At 40.1% G+C, this 19,553-nt stretch overlaps 2 non-coding genes across 2 annotated transcripts; both read left to right on the top strand.

Moving 5' to 3' along the window:
- The first annotated feature begins 5,162 nt into the window (after nucleotides 1-5,162).
- Nucleotides 5,163-5,270, top strand: LOC112738937 (small nucleolar RNA R71). The gene has a single exon (XR_003169884.1). It is a non-coding gene; the product is annotated as a small nucleolar RNA R71 (small nucleolar RNA).
- Nucleotides 5,271-16,660: 11,390 nt separating this feature from the next.
- LOC112739826 (small nucleolar RNA R71) lies at nucleotides 16,661-16,764 on the top strand. Its single transcript, XR_003170763.1, has one exon. It is a non-coding gene; the product is annotated as a small nucleolar RNA R71 (small nucleolar RNA).
- The last annotated feature ends 2,789 nt before the right edge of the window (nucleotides 16,765-19,553 follow it).

The following is a 19,553-nucleotide window of genomic DNA, read 5'->3' as shown; positions in this document are numbered from 1 at the left end:
CTGAATCTGATTTTTGCTCAAGTCCCTCAATTTCAGCCAGAAAATACCTGAAATCACAGAAAAACACACAAACTCATAGTAAAGTCCAGAAATGTGAATTTAACATAAAAACTAATGAAAACATCCCTAAAAGTAACTAGATTCTACTAAAAATATACTAAAAACAATGCCAAAAAGCGTATAAATTATCCGCTCATCACAACACCAAACTTAAATTGTTGCTTGTCCCCAAGCAACTGAAAATCAAATAGGATAAAAAGAAGAGAATATACTATAAATTCCAAACTATCAATGAAACATAGCTCCAATCAGATGAGCGGGACTTGTAGCTTTTTGCCTCTTGAATAGTTTTGGCATCTCACTTTATCCATTGAGGTTCAGAATGATTGGCATCTATAGGAACTCAGAGTTCAGATAGTGTTATTGATTCTCCTAGTTCAGTATGTTGATTCTTGAACACAGCTACTTTGTGAGTCTTGGCCGTGGCCCTAAGCACTTTGTTTTCCAATATTACCACCGGATACATAAATGCCACAGACACATAATTGGGTGAACCTTTTCAGATTGTGACTCAGCTTTGCTAAAGTCCCCAATTAGAGGTGTCCAGGGTTCTTAAGCACACTCTTTTTTTGCTTTGGACCTTGACTTTAACTGCTCAGTCTCAAGTTTTCACTTGACACCTTCACGCCACAAGCACATGGTTAGGGACAGCTTAGTTTAGCCACTTAGGCCAGGATTTTATTCCTTTAGGTCCTCCTATCCACTGATGCTCAAAGCCTTGGGATCCTTTTTCTTTCCTTGCCTTTTGGTTTTAAGGGTTATTGGCTTTTTGCTCTTGCCTTTTAGTTTTAAGAGCTTTTGGCTTTTTCTGCTTGCTTTTTCTTTTTCCCATTTTTTTGCCATTTTTTTTCTTTTTTTTTTTTGCAAGCTTTTGTATTCACTGCTTTTTCTTGCTTCAAGAATCATTTTTATGATTTTTTAGATTATCAAATAACATGTCTCCTTGTCATCATTCTTTCAAGAGCCAACATATTTAACATTCATAAACAATAACTTCAAAAGACATATGCACTGTTCAAGCATTCATTCAGGAAACAAAAAGTATTGTCACCACATCAAAATAATTAAACTAAGTTCAAGGATAAATTCGAAACTCATGTACTTCTTGTTCTTTTGAATTAAAACATTTTTCATTTAAGAGAGGTGATGGATTCATATTCACTACTTTAAGGCATAGACACTTAAATACTAATGATCATGTAATGAAGACACAAACAAGGATAAACATTTAACATAGAAAACGAAAAACAAAAAATTTAAGAACAAGGAATGAGTCCACCTTAGTGATGGTGGCGTTTCCTTCTTGAGGAACCAATGATGTCCTTGAGCTTTTCTATGTCTCTTCCTTGTCTTTGTTGCTCCTCCCTCATTGCTCTTTAATCTTCTCTAATTTTATGAAGGATAATGGAGTGCTCTTGATGTTCCACCCTTAATTGTCCCATGTTGGAACTTAATTCTCCTAGGGAGGTGTTGATTTGCTCCCAAAAAATTCTGTGGAGGAAAGTGCATCCCTTGAGGTATCTCAGGGATTTCTTGATGGTGAGCTTCCTCATGCGTTTCTTGAGCTCCATGAGTGGGCTCTCTTGTTTGCTCCATCCTTTTCTTAGTGATGGGCTTCTCTTCCTCAATGGGAATGTCTTCTTCTATGAAAGCTCTAGCTGAGTAACATAGATGGCAAATAAGATGAGGAAAAGCTAGCCTTGCCAAAGGAGAGGACTTTTCGGCTATTTTGTAGAGTTCAAGGGAGATGACTTCATGAACTTCTACTTCCTCTCCAATCATGATGCTATGGATCATGATGGCCCGATCCACAGTAACTTCAGATCGGTTGCTAGTGGGGATGATGGAGCGTTGGATGAACTCCAACCATCCTCTAGCCACAGGCTTAAGGTCCAGTCTTCTAAGTTGAACCGGTTTGCCTTTTGAGTCAATCTTCCATTGAACTCCTTCCACACATATGTCCATGAGGACTTGGTCTAACCTTTGATCAAAGTTGACCCTTCTAGTATAGGGGTGTGCATCTCCTTGCATCATAGGCAAGTTAAACGCCAACCTCACATTTTCCGGACTAAAATCTAAGTATTTCCCTCGAACCATGGTGAGATAATTCTTTGGGTTCGGGTTCTTACTTTGATCATGGTTCCTAGAGATCCATGCATTAGCATAGAACTCTTGAACCATTAGGATGCCGACTTGTTGGATGGGGTTTGTTAGAACTTCCCAACCTCTTCTTTGGATTTCATGTCGGATCTCCGAATACTCATTTCTCTTGAGTTTGAAAGGGACCTCGGGGATCACCTTCTTCTTGGCCACAACATCATAGAAGTGGTCTTGATGGGCTTTGGAGATGAATCTTTCCATCTCCCATGACTCAGAGGTGGAAGCTTTTGTCTTCCCTTTTCCCTTTTCTAGAGGATTTTCCGGTCTTAGGTGCCATCAATGGTAATGGAAAAATAAAAAGCTTATGCTTTTACCACACCAAACTTAGAATATTGCTCGCCCTCGAGCAAGAGAAGAAAGAATAGATGAAGAAGAAGAAGAAAATATGGAGGAGAGGAAGGAGAGGTGTATTCGGCCAAGAAGGGGAAGAGAGGGTTGTGTTGTGTGAAAATGAGGAAGAATGGAAGGCTTTATATAGGGAGGGGAGGGGGGTTAGTTTCAGCCATATAGGGTGGGTTTGGGTGGGAAATTGATTTTGAATTTTGAAGGTAGGTGGAGTTTATGAGGTAGGTTTATGGGGAAGAGTGGGTGGATGTGAGTGGTGGAGTGGTGATAAGGAAGAGAGATTGAGGTGATTGGTGAAGAGTTTGGGGGAAGAGTGTTTATTGGGAAGAGAGGATGCATATTGAGAAGAGGGAAGAGAGTGAGTGGTGGTAGGTGGGGATCCTGTGGGGTCCACAGATGCTGAGTTGATCCTGTGGAGTCCACAGATCCTGAGGTGTCAAGGATTTGCATCCCTGCACCAATTAGGCATGTAAAATGCCTTTGCATGCAATTCTGGCGTTTAAATGCCGAATTGATGCTTGTTTCTGGGGGTTCAGCGCCCAGATGCAGCATATTTCTGGCGTTCAGCGCCAGCTCTTCCTCAGTGTGCATTTCTGGCGTCTGAACGCCAGGATGCTGCTTGTTTCTGGCGTTCAATGCCAGAAACATGCTCTGTTCTGGCGTTGAACGCCAGACAGATGCTCCTTACTGGCGTTTGAACGCCAGTGAACTCCTCCTCCAAGGTGTGCTGTTTTTAATGCTGTTTTTTATTTTTCTTCAATTTTTTTAGTTATTTTTGTGACTCCACATGATCATGAACCTATGAAGACATATAACTAATAAAAATATAATTAAATAAAAATTAGGTTGCCTCCCAACAAGCGCTTCTTTAATGTCAATAGCTTGACAGTGGGATCTCATGGAGCCTCACAGATGTTCAGAGCATTGTTGAGACTTCCCAACACCAAACTTAGAGTTTGGATATGGGAGTTCAACACCAAACTTAGAGTTTGGTTGTGGCCTCCCAACACCAAACTTAGAGTTTGACTGTGGGGGCTCTAGTTGACTCTGCAGTGGGAGAAGCTTACTGTGCCTCTTTTCCATGTTTACAGAAGGATGTCCTTGAGTTTTAAACTCAAGGGAGTCCTCATTCAATTGAAGGACTAGTTCACCTCTGTTAACATCAATCACAGCTATTGCTGTGGCTAGGAAGGGTCTTCCAAGGATGATGGATTCATCCTCATCCTTCTCAGTATCTAGGATATGAAATCAGCAGGGATGTAAAGGCCTTCAACCTTTACTAACATATCCTCTACTTGTTCATAAGCCTGTTTTCTGGAATTGTCTGCCATCTCTAATGAGATTCTAGCAGCTTGTACCTCAAAGATTCCCAGTTTCTCCATTACAGAGAGTGGCATGAGGTTTATTCCTGACCCAAGGTCACATAGAGCCTTCTCAAAGGTCATGGTGCCTATGGTACAAGGTATTAGAAACTTTCTAGGATCCTGTTTCTTCTGAGGCAATCTCAGTTGATCCAATGCATTTAGTTCATTGGTGAACAGAGGAGGTTCATCTCCCCAAGTCTCATTACCAAATAAATTGGCATTCAGCTTCATGATTGCACCAAGGAACTTGGCAACTTGCTCTTCAGTAACATCCTCATTCTCTTCAGAAGAAGAATACTCATCAGAGCTCATGAATGGCATAAGGAGGTTCAATGAAATCTCTATGGTCTCTAGATGAACCTCAGAGTCCTTTGGTTCCTCAGAGGGAAACTCCTTATTGATCATTGGACGTCCCAGGAGGTCTTCCTCTTTGGGATTCACGTCCTTCTCCTCTCTTGTGGGTTCGGCCGTGTTGACTATGTCAATGGCCTTGCACTCTCTTTTTGGATTTTCTTTTGTATTGCTTGGGAGAGTGCTAGGAGCGATTTCAGTGATCCTTTTACTCAGCTGGCCCACTTGTGCCTCCAAATTTCTAATGGAGGACCTTGTTTCATTCATGAAACTCAGAGTGGCCTTAGATAGATCAGAGACTAAGTTTGCTAAATTAGAGATATTTTGTTCAGAGTTCTCTGTCTGTTGCTGAGTGGATGATGGAAAAGGCTTGGTATTGCTAAACCTGTTTCTTCCACCATTATTAAAGCCTTGTTGAGGCTTTTGTTGATCCTTCCATGAGAGATTTGGATGATTTCTCCATGAGGGGTTATAGGTGTTTCCATATGGTTCACCCATGTAATTCACCTCTGCTATTGCAGGGTTCTCAGGATCATAAGCTTCTTCTTCAGAAGATGCCTCTTGAGTACTGTTGGATGCAGCTTGCATTCCATTCAGACTCTGAGAAATCATATTGACTTGCTGAGTCAATATTTTATTCTGAGCCAATATGGCATTCAGAGTATCAATTTCAAGATCTTCCTTCTTCTGAGGCGTCCCATTACTCACAGGATTCCTCTCAGAAGTGTACATGAACTGGTTACTGGCAACCATGTCAATGAGTTCTTGAGCTTCTGCAGGCGTTTTCTTTAGGTGAATAGATCCACCTGCAGAAGTATCCAATGACATCTTAGCTAATTTAGACAGACCATCATAGAATATATCCAAGATGGTCCATTCTAAAAGCATGTCAAAAGGACACTTTTTGGTCAGTTGCTTGTATCTCTCCCAAGCTTCATAGAGGGATTCACCTTCTTTTTGTCTGAAGGTTTGAACATCCACTCTAAGCTTGCTTAGCTTTTGGGGAGGAAAGAACTTGGCTAAGAAAGCCGTGACCAGCTTATCCCAAGAGTTCAGGCTATCTTTGGGTTGAGAGTCCAACCACACTCTAGCTCTGTCTCTTACAGCAAAAGGGAAAAGCATGAGCCTGTAGACTTCAGGATCTACTCCATTAGTCTTAACAGTATCACAGATCTGTAAGAATTCAGTTAAAAACTAAAAAGGATCTTCAGATGGAAGTCCATGAAACTTGCAGTTTTGTTGCATTAGAGAAACTAATTGAGGTTTCAGCTCAAAATTGTTTGCTCCAATGGTAGGGATGGAGATGCTTCTTCCATGTAATTTGGAATTAGGTGCAGTAAAGTCACCAAGCATCCTCCTTGCATTATTATTATTTTCGGCTGCCATCTCTTCTTCCTGTTCGAAAATTTCTGTAAGGTTATCTCTGGATTATTGTATTTTAGCTTCTCTTAGTTTCCTCTTCAGAGTCCTTTCAGGTTCAGGGTCTGCTTCAACAAGAATGTTCTTGTCCTTACTCCTGCTCATATGAAAAAGAGGGAACAGAAAAATAATAATAATAGGGATCCTTTTTGCCCAGTATAAAGGTTTCCCTGTGTGAGTAGAAGAAGAAAAGAATGTAATGTAAAGAAGGAAAGAAGAGAAAATTCGAACACAGATGGAAGAGGGGGTTCGAATTTCGGTGAGATGAAGTGTTCGTAGATGAATAAATAGATAGAAGGAGATGAGAGAGAGAGAGAGAGAGAGAGAGGATTTTCGAAAATAAAATTTTGAAAAGGGGTTAGTGATTTTCGAAAATTAGGAAAAAGTTAAAAATAAAAATTAAAATTTGAAACAATTAATTAATTAAAAAGAATTTTTTTTTTTGAAAAAGAGGGAAGTATTTTCGAAAATTAGAGAGGGATAGTTAGTTAGGTAGTTTTGAAAGAGATAAGAAACAAACAAAAAGTTAGTTAAGATATTTTAAAATCAAATTTTTGAAAAAGATATGTTTTAAAAAGATATGATTTTGAAAAAGATAAGATAAAAAATATATTTTTTTTTTGAAAAGATTTGATTTTTAAAATCACAATTAATGACTTGATTCACAAGAAATCACAAGATATGATTCTAGAACTTAAAGTTTGAATCTTTCTTAACAAGTAAGTAACAAACTTGAAATTTTTTTGAATCAAAACATTAATTGATGATATTATTTTCGAAAATTATGAGATAAAGATAAGAAAAAGATTTTTGAAAAAAATATTTAAAAATTTTTGAAAATAAATAAGAAAAATGAAAATGATTTTATTTTTGAAAAAGATTTTGAAAAAGATAAGATTTTTTTTAAATTGAAAATTTGATTTGACTCATAAGAAACAATTGAATTTTTTAAAAATTTTTGAAAAAGTCAATCCAAATTTTCGAAATTTATGAGAGAAAAAAGGAAAGATATTTTTTTTATTTTTGAATTTTTAATGATGAAAGAGAAAAACATGAAAAAGACTCAATGCATGAAAGTTATGGATCAAAACAATGAATGCATACAAGAACACCATGAATGTCAAGATGAACACCAAGAACACTTTGAATGTTAAGATGAACATCAAGAACTTATTTTTGAAAAATTTTCAAGAAAAGAAAACATGCAAGACACCAAACTTAGAAATTTTTTCATGTATAGACACTATGAATGCAAGAATGCATATGAAAAACAAGAAAAGACACAAAACAAGAAAACATCAAGATCAAACAAGAGGATTTACCAAGAACAACTTGAAGATCATGAAGAACACTATGAATGCATGAATTTTCGAAAAATGCAAAATGAATATGCAATTGACACCAAACTTACAATTTGACTCAAGACTCAAACAAGAAACATGAAATATATTTTTTTTATTTTTATGTTTTTATGATTTCTTGGATTTTTATTTTATATTTTTCAAAAATCATTTGAAAAAGAAAAATAAAGATTTCAAAATTTTTTAATATGAATTCCAGGAATCTTGCTCTTTAGTCTAAGGCTCCAATCTGAGGGTAGGACATGGCTTAATAGCCAGTCAAGCTTTAGCATGTAAATCAGGTGGATCAGGAACAGCAGCAGGTGGATTAGCAACAACTAGCTTGCTCTTGATAATGTTGGGTTGGAAGCCCCAGTCCAAATAAATTTAGACATGGCTTTACAGCCAGTCAGGCTTCAACATGCTTCATGAAACACTAGAATTCATTCTTAAAAATTCTGAAATAATTTTCGAAAACAGATGAGAAATTTTTGAAAGGTTTTTGAAAAATTTTTTTAAAATAAAACAAAAAGAAAATTACCTAATCTGAGCAACAAGATGAACCGTCAGTTGTCCAAACTCGAACAATCCCCGGCAACGGCGCCAAAAACTTGGTATGCGAAATTGTTACTCTGAGGTTGTAAAATTTGTTGTTCATTCTCTCCTTGGCAATGGCGCCAATAACTGGTGCACCATACCATGGTCCAAACATAACTTCACAACTTCGCACAACTAACCAGCAAGTGCATTGGGTCGTCCAAGTAATAAAACCTTACGTGAGTAAGGGTCGATCCCACGGAGATTGTTGGTATGAAGCAAGCTATGGTCATCTTGTAAATCTCAGTCAGGCGGATATCAAATGGTTATGGAGTTTTTGAAATTTAATAATAAATAAATAGAAAATAAAGATAGAAATACTTATGTAATTCATTGGTGGGAATTTCAGATAAGCGTATAGAGATGCCTTCGTTCTTCTGAACTTCTAGTTTCCTGCTGTCTTCATCCAATCAGTCCTACTCCTTTCCATGGCTAGCTTTATGTAAGGGCATCACCGTTGTCAATGGCTACATCCCATCCTCTCTGTGAAAATGGTCCGATGCGCTGTCACTGCATGGCTAATCATCTGGAGGTTCTCGATCATACTGGAATAGGATTTACTATCCTTTTGCGTCTGTCACTACGCCCAGCACTCGCGAGTTTGAAGTTCATCACAGTCATTCAATCCCTGAATCCTACTCGGAATACCACAGACAAGGTTTAGACTTTCCGGACTCTCATGAATGCCGCCATCAATCTAGCTTATACCACAAAGATTCTGATTAAGAGATCCAAGAGATACTCATTCAATTGAAGGTGGAACGGAAGTGGTTGTTAGGCACGCGTTCGTGGGGGAATGATGATGATTGTCACGTTCATCACATTCATATTGAAGTGCGAATGAATATCTTAGAAGTGGAGTAAGTTGAATTGAATAGAAAAACAGTAGTACTTTGCATTAATTCATGAGGAACAGCAGAGCTCCACACCTTAATCTATGGAGTGTAGAAACTCTACCGTTTGAAAATACATAAGTGAAAGGTTCAGGCATGGTCGAATGGCCAGCCCCCAAACATAATCAATATGATCCAAAGTTCATAAGATGCCCAAATACAATAGTAAAAAGTCCTATTTATACTAAACTAGCTACTAGGGTTTACAGAAGTAAGTAATTGATGCATAAATCCACTTCTGGGGCCCACTTGGTGTGTGCTTGGGCTGAGCTTGAATGTTACACGTGCAGAGGCTTCTTCTGGATTTGAACGCCAAGTTGTAACGTGTTTTTGGCATTCAACTCTGGTTCGTGACATGTTTCTGGCGTTTAACTCCAGACTGCAGCATAGAACTGGCATTCAACGCCCTTTTGCGTCATCTAAACTCGGCCAAAGTATGGACTATTATATATTGCTGGAAAGCCCTGGATGTCTACTTTCCAACGCAATTAGAAGTGCGCCATTTTGAGTTTTGTAGCGCCAGAAAATCCACTTTGAGTGCAGGGAGATCAGAATCTAACAGCATCAGCAGTCCTTCTTCAACCTTTGAATCTGATTTTTGCTCAAGTCCCTCAATTTCAGCCAGAAAATACCTGAAATCACAGAAAAATAAACAAACTCATAGTAAAGTCCAGAAATGTGAATTTAACATAAAAACTAATGAAAATATCCCTAAAAGTAACTAGATTCTACTAAAAAAATGCCAAAAAGCGTATAAATTATCTGCTCATCAGTCAACCTCAGGAGCAAGAACTTGAACCTGCTCCTTTAAATTATCATAAGCAGCATTTACGCTACCGACAAGATGACTTTGGAGCTCGGAGTAGTCAACTCGGGCAGACTCCAACTCCTCCCTCAGACGTATTACCTCCCGATAAGATGTGACGTAACTGTCCTTATGCCTCAAAGTAGTGTCCTCGGCCAACCTCACAAAGGCCGCCAGGGCAAGAGAGCTAGCCTTCATATTCTCCAGATCCTTCTCCAGTTTGGCTAGTTTCACCTCAAGCTCCACCTTCAAGCCCTTCATCCGATCAAACTCTTGTTTGGCCTCCTCCATGAAGGCTTTGGTGGCATGAAGAGGAAGATTTTGAACAGTCCGATACAGGGCAGCCCCTATATAGGCCATCTTGATGCTACTCTGAGTTATGAAGTCCAAATGGCGAAGGAGAGAGGCGTCGTCAGTAGGGACGACACCATAAGGACCGATCTGCTGGTCAACAAACTCCACCGCATCAAAGTTAGGAGCGTAAAGGTTGAAAGGCTCAATTGTTTTTTGATTTTTGTTGGGAGGAGCACCAGAAGTAGCGACAGAAGCCTGTGGAGGGTCAGCCAGACGAACTCGAGGAGTGGGGATCACCTTCTTCGGCCCAGGAGAACTCGGCACGGGCGGCTTCATTGGAACTTGAGAAGATCCCTCTCCCGCCACCTTGGCCGAGATATTTTGAGCAGCAGCAACCTTCTTTGTCTTTTTGTAGGCCTTCATGGAATCATTGTTTTTTGACATCTCTGAAAATACAGAATCAGCCATAGTGATGAGTTACAATCTAGAAGAAGCAAAACTAAGAAACAAATATAGAAACAAGTCGGACAGTACCCAAAACAGTTCAAACCAAAGACAGGTCACTCAAAAACTTTTTTGTATCAAGATGGGGTGGTTTCCCCCTAAATCTTCAAGAACAACTACAAAAGCTCGTTCAACCTCATCAAGCATCTCCCATGTATAGCGAGACACTCTCACATTCTTTTGCCATTCTAGAGGAAAGCCAGGCTCATCATTTTCATCAAGAAAAAAGGGGTGGGCCCCCTCAACAGCACAGACTCGGAAGAAATAATTCTTAAAATCTTTAAAAGACTCATCATACATGGCAAAAACTTTATGCCCCTGGGCCGACCTGAAAGAAACCCAGGAAACTTTCTTTTTAGAAGACCCTCCGGGCTTGGCAGAAACAAAAAGATAGAGGAAAAGAGTCTGAGAAGGTGTTATGCCTAACTCTTGGCAAAGCAGCTGAAAAATCTTGATAAAACCCCAGGAATTCGGATGAAGCTGGGATGGGGCAATATTACAAGACCACAACAAATCGGTCTCGAAAGCAGTAAAAGAAAAGGTAATGTCCAACTGGCTAAAGAAATATTCATAGGCGTAGAAAAAGGGACGCTCCCCCTCGACCGAAGTAGGAAAACAAACCCTCTCATCAGAATCGGGCACTACAAGCTCATAATCCCTCTCCCGGGTGCTGCTACCACAAATCCTATGACGTTTCCTCAGCTCTACACAAAAACCAGCGTCCACCACAGAGACACACATCAAGACAAGGCAGTTTAGCCAATCAGACATCCCCTCGGGAACTTTAGAAGACATCTCTACAATATTATTGCGAGAAGACATGAGGCCAACTAATCCTACAATAAGAAAAGAAGAGGGGATTACTAAAAAACATCTCGGACGAGGGGCAAAATAACTCGACTAATATACAGAAGAACAAACAGAAAAGGAAAACCCCAAGACTCAAACCAAAGTCCTGGAGCATCCTTTGGAGGCAGTAACAAAGCAAGGTTTCAGGAAAAATCCACAGCTTACGTCCCGGCATCTCTCAAACAAGAAAAGATTTCAAATAACAGACATTTCGGAAAAGAAAGTCAGAACACAAAAAGTCACTATCTTTTTACAGTCTATCAGCAAAAAGCATCGCCAAACATCAAACATGCCAAGCGAAAATTGTCAAAGGCGCAACCTTTTCTCAGAATCAAACAAAAACCAAAACAAATATCGCAGCAAACAGGAAAAGCTATCAACAGGGCAAAAAACCAAGGAGCAATCTTCGATTAAGTGAGTAAAGATGCAGTTTTTCTGGGTATCAGACAGAAGCGACAGTAGAACATGCAAAGCCCTAGAAGCATCAAACAACAGAAAAGGCAAAACGGTTCATGCAAAGGACGTAGAAACTCTCAGAACACACAGCAAGCAGGCGCGACAAAAAAAAGAAAGATCCAAACTTTCTCTAAGCAAAATCAAAACTTCATCACAAAACTAAATACAAAGCAACAAAGACGAGAAGAAATTGCAAATGGAACCAACCTGGAAAAAAGCAAAGCCTCAGAAGGGTTGAAGATGGAAAGACGGAATCGCCGGATCGCTGAATGACGCCGCAAAGGCAAAATGTAGGCGAAAAGTAGAAGGTGAGAGAACGAAGGGAGAAGTTATAAAGAAAGATGAAGGAGAGAAACCGTTTTCCGAGTGCAGAAATTCAAAATAAAGCCAAAAGAAACGGGGCAATTAATACCAATTAATGAAGGTATTAACCCCTCGCACGTTCCCAAGAACAAAATGCAAATACACGAGCGTGCGCTTTTAGAAGAAAAACGTTCCACATTCAAAAAGGTTCTACAAAGGAAGGAATCGACTAAATGCTTGAGTTCGGCTTCACTAGAGAAGGACCGAAGTCAAGGACTCGACCTCAAAAAAGAAGACCGAGCTCAAGCAGGGGCACTGTTCATACCCTGGGTCGAGCTACCCGACCTGGGATGATTGGCGACAAAGTGACCGGCCTCTTCAGGTCAGACTATCCGACCTCTTCCTAAAAGAGCTCGGCCAAATCGACGGGAAAGCCCAAAAAAGGGCCTAACCCAAGGAATACGACCCAAATCCACAGGCCGTCCAAGCCTATAGAGATAAAGGCGGTTCCTTTGAAGATAAGCTGACCTCAACTCAAAGATAAAGATAAGATAAGATAACTAACTTATCTTATCTAGAAAGGTCACTCTACAACCACTATAAATACACTGGAGCACCCAGGTATAACTCATACTCTGATTCTACAATAAACCTGCTTAATACCCGTGCTAACTTAAGCATCGGAGTCTCTTGCAGGTACCCCCCATCCTCCGGTGACCACGGATCAGAAGTGCAGCCAGTCCAACAAGTCGGACACAACAGCTCCGGCCGCCACCAGCCAGCCGGACATGTTATCTCCGACCAGTACAGAAGATCTCATCCGAGATCGACCTACAGTTTCAGGTAACCCTCGGAACAGGTATCGACCTCCCCACACTTAAAGATTGCACCGTCCTCGGTGCATGCTAATATGTACAAGTGGACGGATTGTTCCAACTGACGCTTTTCTCCAAAGATTGTGCAGATGGACTTGTCTGTCTCCCCATGTAAACGTCTTCTGGTTCCCTTCCGGGTGGCCATCCTGAAAGAAAAAGGGAAGAAAAGTAAGCCAGAAGTAAAGATAAGAAAATAAATAAAGTATGAGTAGGTTAATGCCAATTGATAAGGGTCTCATTTACATGGAAGCTTCAACATGTACGTGAGAAAACAATAGAAGTACATGGCATACCAATGGTGCAAAATTTGCAACGATGGGGAAGAGAGTGGGGAAGGAGAGATAATATAAATTCATGTTAATGCAAAAGTAATACAGATATAAAAGATTGGCATTGATTTAAATAATATTACCCAATCAGAATAAAACAAGTCACTAAGCACCCAAAATAATTCAAGAGATGATGCAACAGTTAAATAAGAAAATTTTAACACCAAAGGAAAAATAATGAATTTAGAAAAGAAAATAAAAATATGCACAAAATTAAGATGCAATGAATGAAATATGCAAATAAATTAAGTAAAATAAAATGAAAGATAAGAAGAATGGGAAAGGAAAGAAGGGAAGAAGAAGTAAGTAAGAAAGGAGGGAGGAAAAATTTGGATTGGGGAAGAAAAGATAAGATTTTTGGCAGATTAGGTTAAGTTGTACGGTGCAAGCGACGCGGACGCGTGAGGTACGTGTTCGCGCGGATGGCGCTTTAGAGGAGTCGACGCGGTCGCGTCGGTCACGCGGATGCGTGACTCGTTTTGTGCTACTGGCGCGAGGGCAGCCTCGCGCTCGCACAACTCTCTGTTCAAAATTTAGTATTGCCAAAATCCAGGGTGACGCGGTCGCGTGGTCGACGCGATCGCGTGAGTGGGCATTATAGGGGTATGACGCAGACGCGTGAGCCATGCATCCGCGTGGTAAGGCTTGTGCATTCAGCACCAGTCCAGCACCACTCTAGCACAACTTTCGGTCGTGCACCCTTTGTTACGTCGATTTCCAGGTCACGCGTCCGCGTGGGTGACGCAGACGCGTGGGAGGCATTATTCCCATGTGACGCTGATGCGTCAGCGACGCGGTCGCGAGGGGTGATTTGTGCCAAAGGCACGCCTCCAGCCACGTTCCCGCATGACTCTCTGTTCGATTGCTTTTTCTTCATGACGCACATACGACGTGGACGCGTCGGCGACGCTGTTGCGTAGCTCTCCCTCTCTTTTTTTTTATGCATGAAAAATGCATAATGCAATGCTAATATGAATGTTATGCAAAACTCCAAGTTCAATACAATAAAATAAAATAAAACTTGAAAACAAATAAAACTAAATAAAAATGAAAAAGGAACGATCATACCATGGTAGGTTGTCTCCCACCTAGCACTTTTAGTTAAAGTCCTTAAGTTGGACATTTGGTGAGCTCTATGTCACGGTGGCTTGTGATTGAATTCATCCAGAAACTTCCACCAATGCTTGGACTTCCAATAAACTCTATCAATACCACGTAAATTCCTCAAGCTTTGATGGAGTTCTTCACAAGCTTTGAGCCCCCAAAATTGATCTTCAGATATTCCTGGATCCCAAATCTTATTTCTACACCCGTCTTCAAGTTGATTATCATGATTTCATCTGGGTGATTCAGCTTTAGAATTCTCACTGAAGCATCCAAACAACTTCTTAGGCCCATTCAATTGAGCTCTACACCAACCATTGCGTTTAAACTTAAAGCTTCCAACCATAATGAACCTTGCAGGACAATTCTTACCACTGACCATCTTCCTCTTACTCTTAATGCCACAAAGAGCTCTAAGCTGACCATCCGTCTCCAGTAGCCCATATTCAAGTGGAATTAGAAAGCTAAGGGATATGAATTTTACCCACTTAAATGTTGTGAAGGATGATGGCAACTTAGGTGGAGAGGTCTCTAGCAGCTTTGGCAAAGTGATATCAAGCTCCTCTCTCTTATGTTCTTTCTTGACAACTTCCACCTCCTTGTAAGCTTCTTCAATTTCAACATCTTCCTCTTGGTAGCTTTCTTCCAATTCAATCTCCTCTTCACTGCTTTCCAAGGGCATGGGAGTTTGTGCTTCTTCTTCTTGAATCTCCATCTCTTGATCGACCTCTTCCAATTCCTTAACCATGATATGCCTTGGAGGTTGTACACCCTCCTCAACATCAAATGCAACCGTCTTGGAAGGAGGCTTTATGTCTTGACTTTCCCATGGAGGTTCAGCATCTCCCAGGTCTTCAACCACTTCTTCCTCTTCAACTATTATGGCTTCCTCCACTTGTTCCAGTACGAAGCCATGTTCCTCATTATCCACCGAAGTTTCTAGTGTCTCCTTCATGCTTTGCTCTTCTTTTGATTCTCCATATGTAGCCATGGGAGTTCTTTGAGTGCTCAGACGTTGGGAAGCTATTATATTTACTAACTCGCCTAAGGCGGCCGCGAAATTTAGCACACTCTTATTCATCCTTTCTTGCCCTTGAAGAATAACACGAAGTCTGTCATCCATTGGAGGTTGGGATGGATATGAGGGTTTATTGGTTGGGAGAGAGGGTTCATAATAGGAAGGTAGTTCATCTTGATAATGATATGGAGATGGTGAATATTGAGGTAGTGGTTCTGGGTGTGGTTTATATGATGAAATTTTCTCTTTTTCCTCCTTATTTCTTCCTTCTTCCTTCTTCCTTCTTTCTTACCTTCTTCTCCCTCTCTCTCATCCCCATTATCAAGGTTTTTCTTTTCTTCTTCCTTCCTTACTTTTCCATTATCTTTCTTATTTTTATGTTTTCTTCTTTTCTTTTCTTTTTACTTTCATTATCCATATTTTCTTTTTCTTTCTTTTTTTTTTCTCTTTTAATTAGTGTTAGAAATTTAATTGAGTCATTATTTCTCATTATATGCTTGTGGATTGTTGCAAAATTGTTTGGCAATTATATATTACTTTTTAAAGGGGTTGCTTGCATGTTTAAATTATTATTTTCAATAGTTTATTCATCATGCATGCTACGTGTTTGTGAAAAAGCCCATATGGCATTATGCATTTTCTACATTATTCTATTCTACTATTCAATGCTTGCTTTTCATAAATTCCCTTTACTATTTTATTAATTTAATTTAATTGTCAATACAAATGTGATGCTTAGTTTGTTACGATTGATAACATATTTAACAAATTAAATGCTTGATCTATGCTACTCATGCCTTTGCCTGCATGCCAATAAACACCTTGCATTTAATTGTCATCAAATGCACTTTCTATATTTCCATTGGTGAACTTTTCACATGTAGTCATGACCATGTGTTAACGACATCCTCTTTACCGTGCATTGATTATCACTTATAACATCCTCTTCCTTGCTCTGTCCCTTTGAATTCATATTACTTTCCTTTTCCTTTTTCAGGATGGCCACCAAGAAAGGAAAAGAGAAAGCTACTCCCAAACCACCAACAAGAAGAGGAACAAAAAGAGCATTAGTGGCAAAGCCTCCTTCAACTGCAGTCAAGCCCTCAACAAAAAGAATTAAGAGGATTATAAAGGTTGATGAAAAAGAGAAAGCCTTCCCAGCAAAGGACACTGCGCGATTTCCCAATCGCTACTGTGAGCAGATGTTCCCTATCCTGGCAGAACAGAGCTACAACAATGAATACCTTCTTATCCTCCCGCCCAATATTGCTACCTTTGTTGAGCCGCAAATTGAACGAAGACAATAGGGTTTCCTCGAGAGACAGCCAAGGCAGGTCAATTTTTCTTGGGTAGTTGAGTTCTACTCTAATTTCTACCTGCCAACCCTATAGTCTGTCTATGTACGTCAGAAGCAAGTCCCCATTACAGAAGAGGCCATTCAACAAGCTCTAGATCTTCTCCTTGCTCCCGAAGGATTGGACGCCTTTCAAGAAGCCTCACTCAAGCGCCAGATGTACCAATTTGACTGGGACGTCGTTCTCAGAATTATCGCACTACCTGGCAGTAGATGGATCTATGGACCCATTCGTTGAACATGTCAGGTAGACACCTCCTTGTTAAGTCATTGAACCTCTCCCATGCTTCATACAGAGTCTCACCATCTTGTTGCTTAAAAGTTTGAACCTCAGCTCTCAGCCTATTGATTCGTTGAGGAGGGTAGAATCTTGCTAAGAATTTGTTCACCACATCCTCACAAGTTGTCAAGCTCTCCCTTGGGAAGGATTCCAGCCACTTGGCTGCCTTGTCCCTGAGTGAGAAGGGAAATAAGAGCAGTCTATAGGCATCAGGATGAACACCATTAGATTTCACTGTGTCACATATTCTCAGGAAGGTGGTCAAATGTTGATTGGGGTCTTCTTGAACACCTCCTCCAAACGAACAGTTGTTCTGAACAAGGGTGATGAGCTGTGGTTTAAGTTCAAAGTTGTTGGCATGGATTGTTGGCTTTTGGATGCTACTTCCACAATTGCCTGGGTTTGGATTGATGTAAGAGCCCAAAACTCTTTTATCCTCCCCAGCATGATTTGCTCCACCTCCTCTGCCATGGTTGTGAGTCTCTTCTTCATGATGATTTTCCATGTTTTCTTCTATGTTAGGTTCAAAGTATTCCTCAAAGTGTTCCTCCTCTTCTTCAGCACCAACTACACGTTTTTTTTTTGCCTCCCTCCTTAGTCTGAGGAAGGTTCTCTCAGGTTCAGAATCAAAGAAAGTTGAAGCCCCGCTTCTTCTCCCTGTCATACAACCAACAAGTACAAGCAAAGAAAATAGGTGCAGACAGTATTTGTGTCAGAATTGCTGTTAGTTGTGGGTGATGCAATATATCAAATAGTTAGTGGGTTAGCAAACAGAATTGAAAATAACAAAGAAAAACAAAAGGGTAGAGGGGGAAGGGAAGAAGTTTAACTAAAACAAAAAGTAAATCACTCAAACAGAAAAATGAAATTCACAAAATAAAAATGCTCAATCTAGTGATCTTCCAATTTAATCATTGTTGATGCACAATCAATCCCCGGCAACGGCGCCATAAACTTGATGCACGGAAAACTTGTCTCTCAACAAATCTCCCTTCGGCAAGTGTACCGAATTTGTCGTCAAGTAAAAACTCACAATAGAGTGAGGTCGAATCCCACAGGGATTGATTGATCAAGCAACTTTAATTAGAAGAATGTTCTAGTTGAGCGAATCCAGAATTTGGGTTGAGAGTTACAGAAAATAAAATGGCGGGAATGTAAATAACAGAAAAGTAAATGCTAGAATTAAAGGACTGGAAGTAAATGACTGAAAATGAATTGCAGAATTGTAAATGGGAATGGGGGATTTGCTCATAAAAGCAAATGGCAGAAATTAAAGAGAATGGGTAAGATCAGAGATGGGGAGTTCATTGGGCTTAGGAGATGTTGCAATTCTCCGGATCAAGTTCATTTTCATCTCTTCCTCAATCAATGCACTCATTGATCTCCTTGGCAATCTTAAGTGATTGAATTACAATTTCTTGCAATTCAATCTCTCAAATCTTGATCAATAGCCAATTCCTTAGTCAATTGCTCATGAGAAGAGATGAAGTATGGTCACTGATTATACCACATGCATTTCCCAAATCAAGTATTGAGAGGGTTATAGTCACATACCCATCCAAACCCAATTTGGTCCAGCATGAGAAAGCATTTCTAGCTTGATCTCTTCATTCCTCTTTCAAGGTTCAAAAGAGATCCAAGTTTGAATAGCTTCTCTTCCAAGATAACTACTCAGTTGGATGAAGATCGAAAGCTTTCAAGTAAAATCAAGAGGAAAGATAGAATAAGAATAATGAAAATTAGTATTGATCCATCAAATTACAACAGAGCTCCCTAACCCAATGAAAAGGGTTTAGTTGTTCATAGCTCTTGAAAATGAAAACAAAGATGGAGAATACATCATAAAACTAGAAATTGCAAAGAAAGTAAAATACAGAGAGTAGTTCTCTTTTTCCCAGCCTCCAGAACTTCTTCTCAATTCAAAGCTACTCCAATATATACTACTCTTCTCAGCTTCTAGTGTGATTCTTCAAGTCTTGGGCCTTTGGATCTTGAGTTTGAAGCAGTTCCTTTCTTTATTTGGGCTTGGCTTTACTTGCAGAGAGAAAGTGCGAAGTGGGCGGAGACTTTAGTTCAGGACGTTATGGGTGTTAATATTTAGTGAGACTATAAGTTCGAGAACGTTAGTGACACTTAACATTGTCACTAACATTCCAATGCACCCCTTTGCCTCACGTTAAAACCCACGTTAACTAGGTTAACGTGGCTTTTAACGTTGCCTTGTTAACCTTCGAGAACGTTAGTGACACTCAACATTGTCACTAACGTTCCAGTGTGCCCCTTCTTGCTTCACGTTAAAGCCCACGTTAACTAAGTTAACGTGGCTTCTAACGTGGCCCTTGCCATCCTTCGAGAACGTTAGTGACATTCAACATTGTCATTAACGTTCCAATCTGCCCCTAGGTCTCACGTTAGAGTCCACATTAACTAGGTTAACGTGGCTTCTAACATGGCCATCTTTAGCCATCCCAACGTTAGTGACAATGTTGAGTGTCACTAACGTTGGCTCATCCTTCATTCCTCATCGTTAGCTTCCATGTTAACCAAGTTAACATGGAAGTTAACGTGACTCTTGGGGGTTGTGTGGTTGCTTCAACGTTATTGACAATGTTGAGTGTCACTAACGTTGTCGACAACTCTTCATCCCTTACGTTAGTTCCCACGTTAACCAAGTTAACGTGGGAGTTAACGTGGTACTTTGCACCATAGGCCAACGTTAGTGACAATGTTGAGTGTCACTAACGTTGGCTTCTCTTCCCCCCTTAACGTTAAAGGCCACGTTAACTAGGTTAACGTAGCTTCTAACGTGGCCACTTATGAGTAATTGCCAACGTTAGTGACAATGTTAAGTGT

This window comes from Arachis hypogaea, chromosome 13 (assembly GCF_003086295.3).
Source record: "Arachis hypogaea cultivar Tifrunner chromosome 13, arahy.Tifrunner.gnm2.J5K5, whole genome shotgun sequence".
Classification (NCBI taxonomy): Eukaryota; Viridiplantae; Streptophyta; class Magnoliopsida; order Fabales; family Fabaceae; genus Arachis; species Arachis hypogaea.
This window is presented reverse-complemented; position numbering and strand designations above follow the sequence as displayed.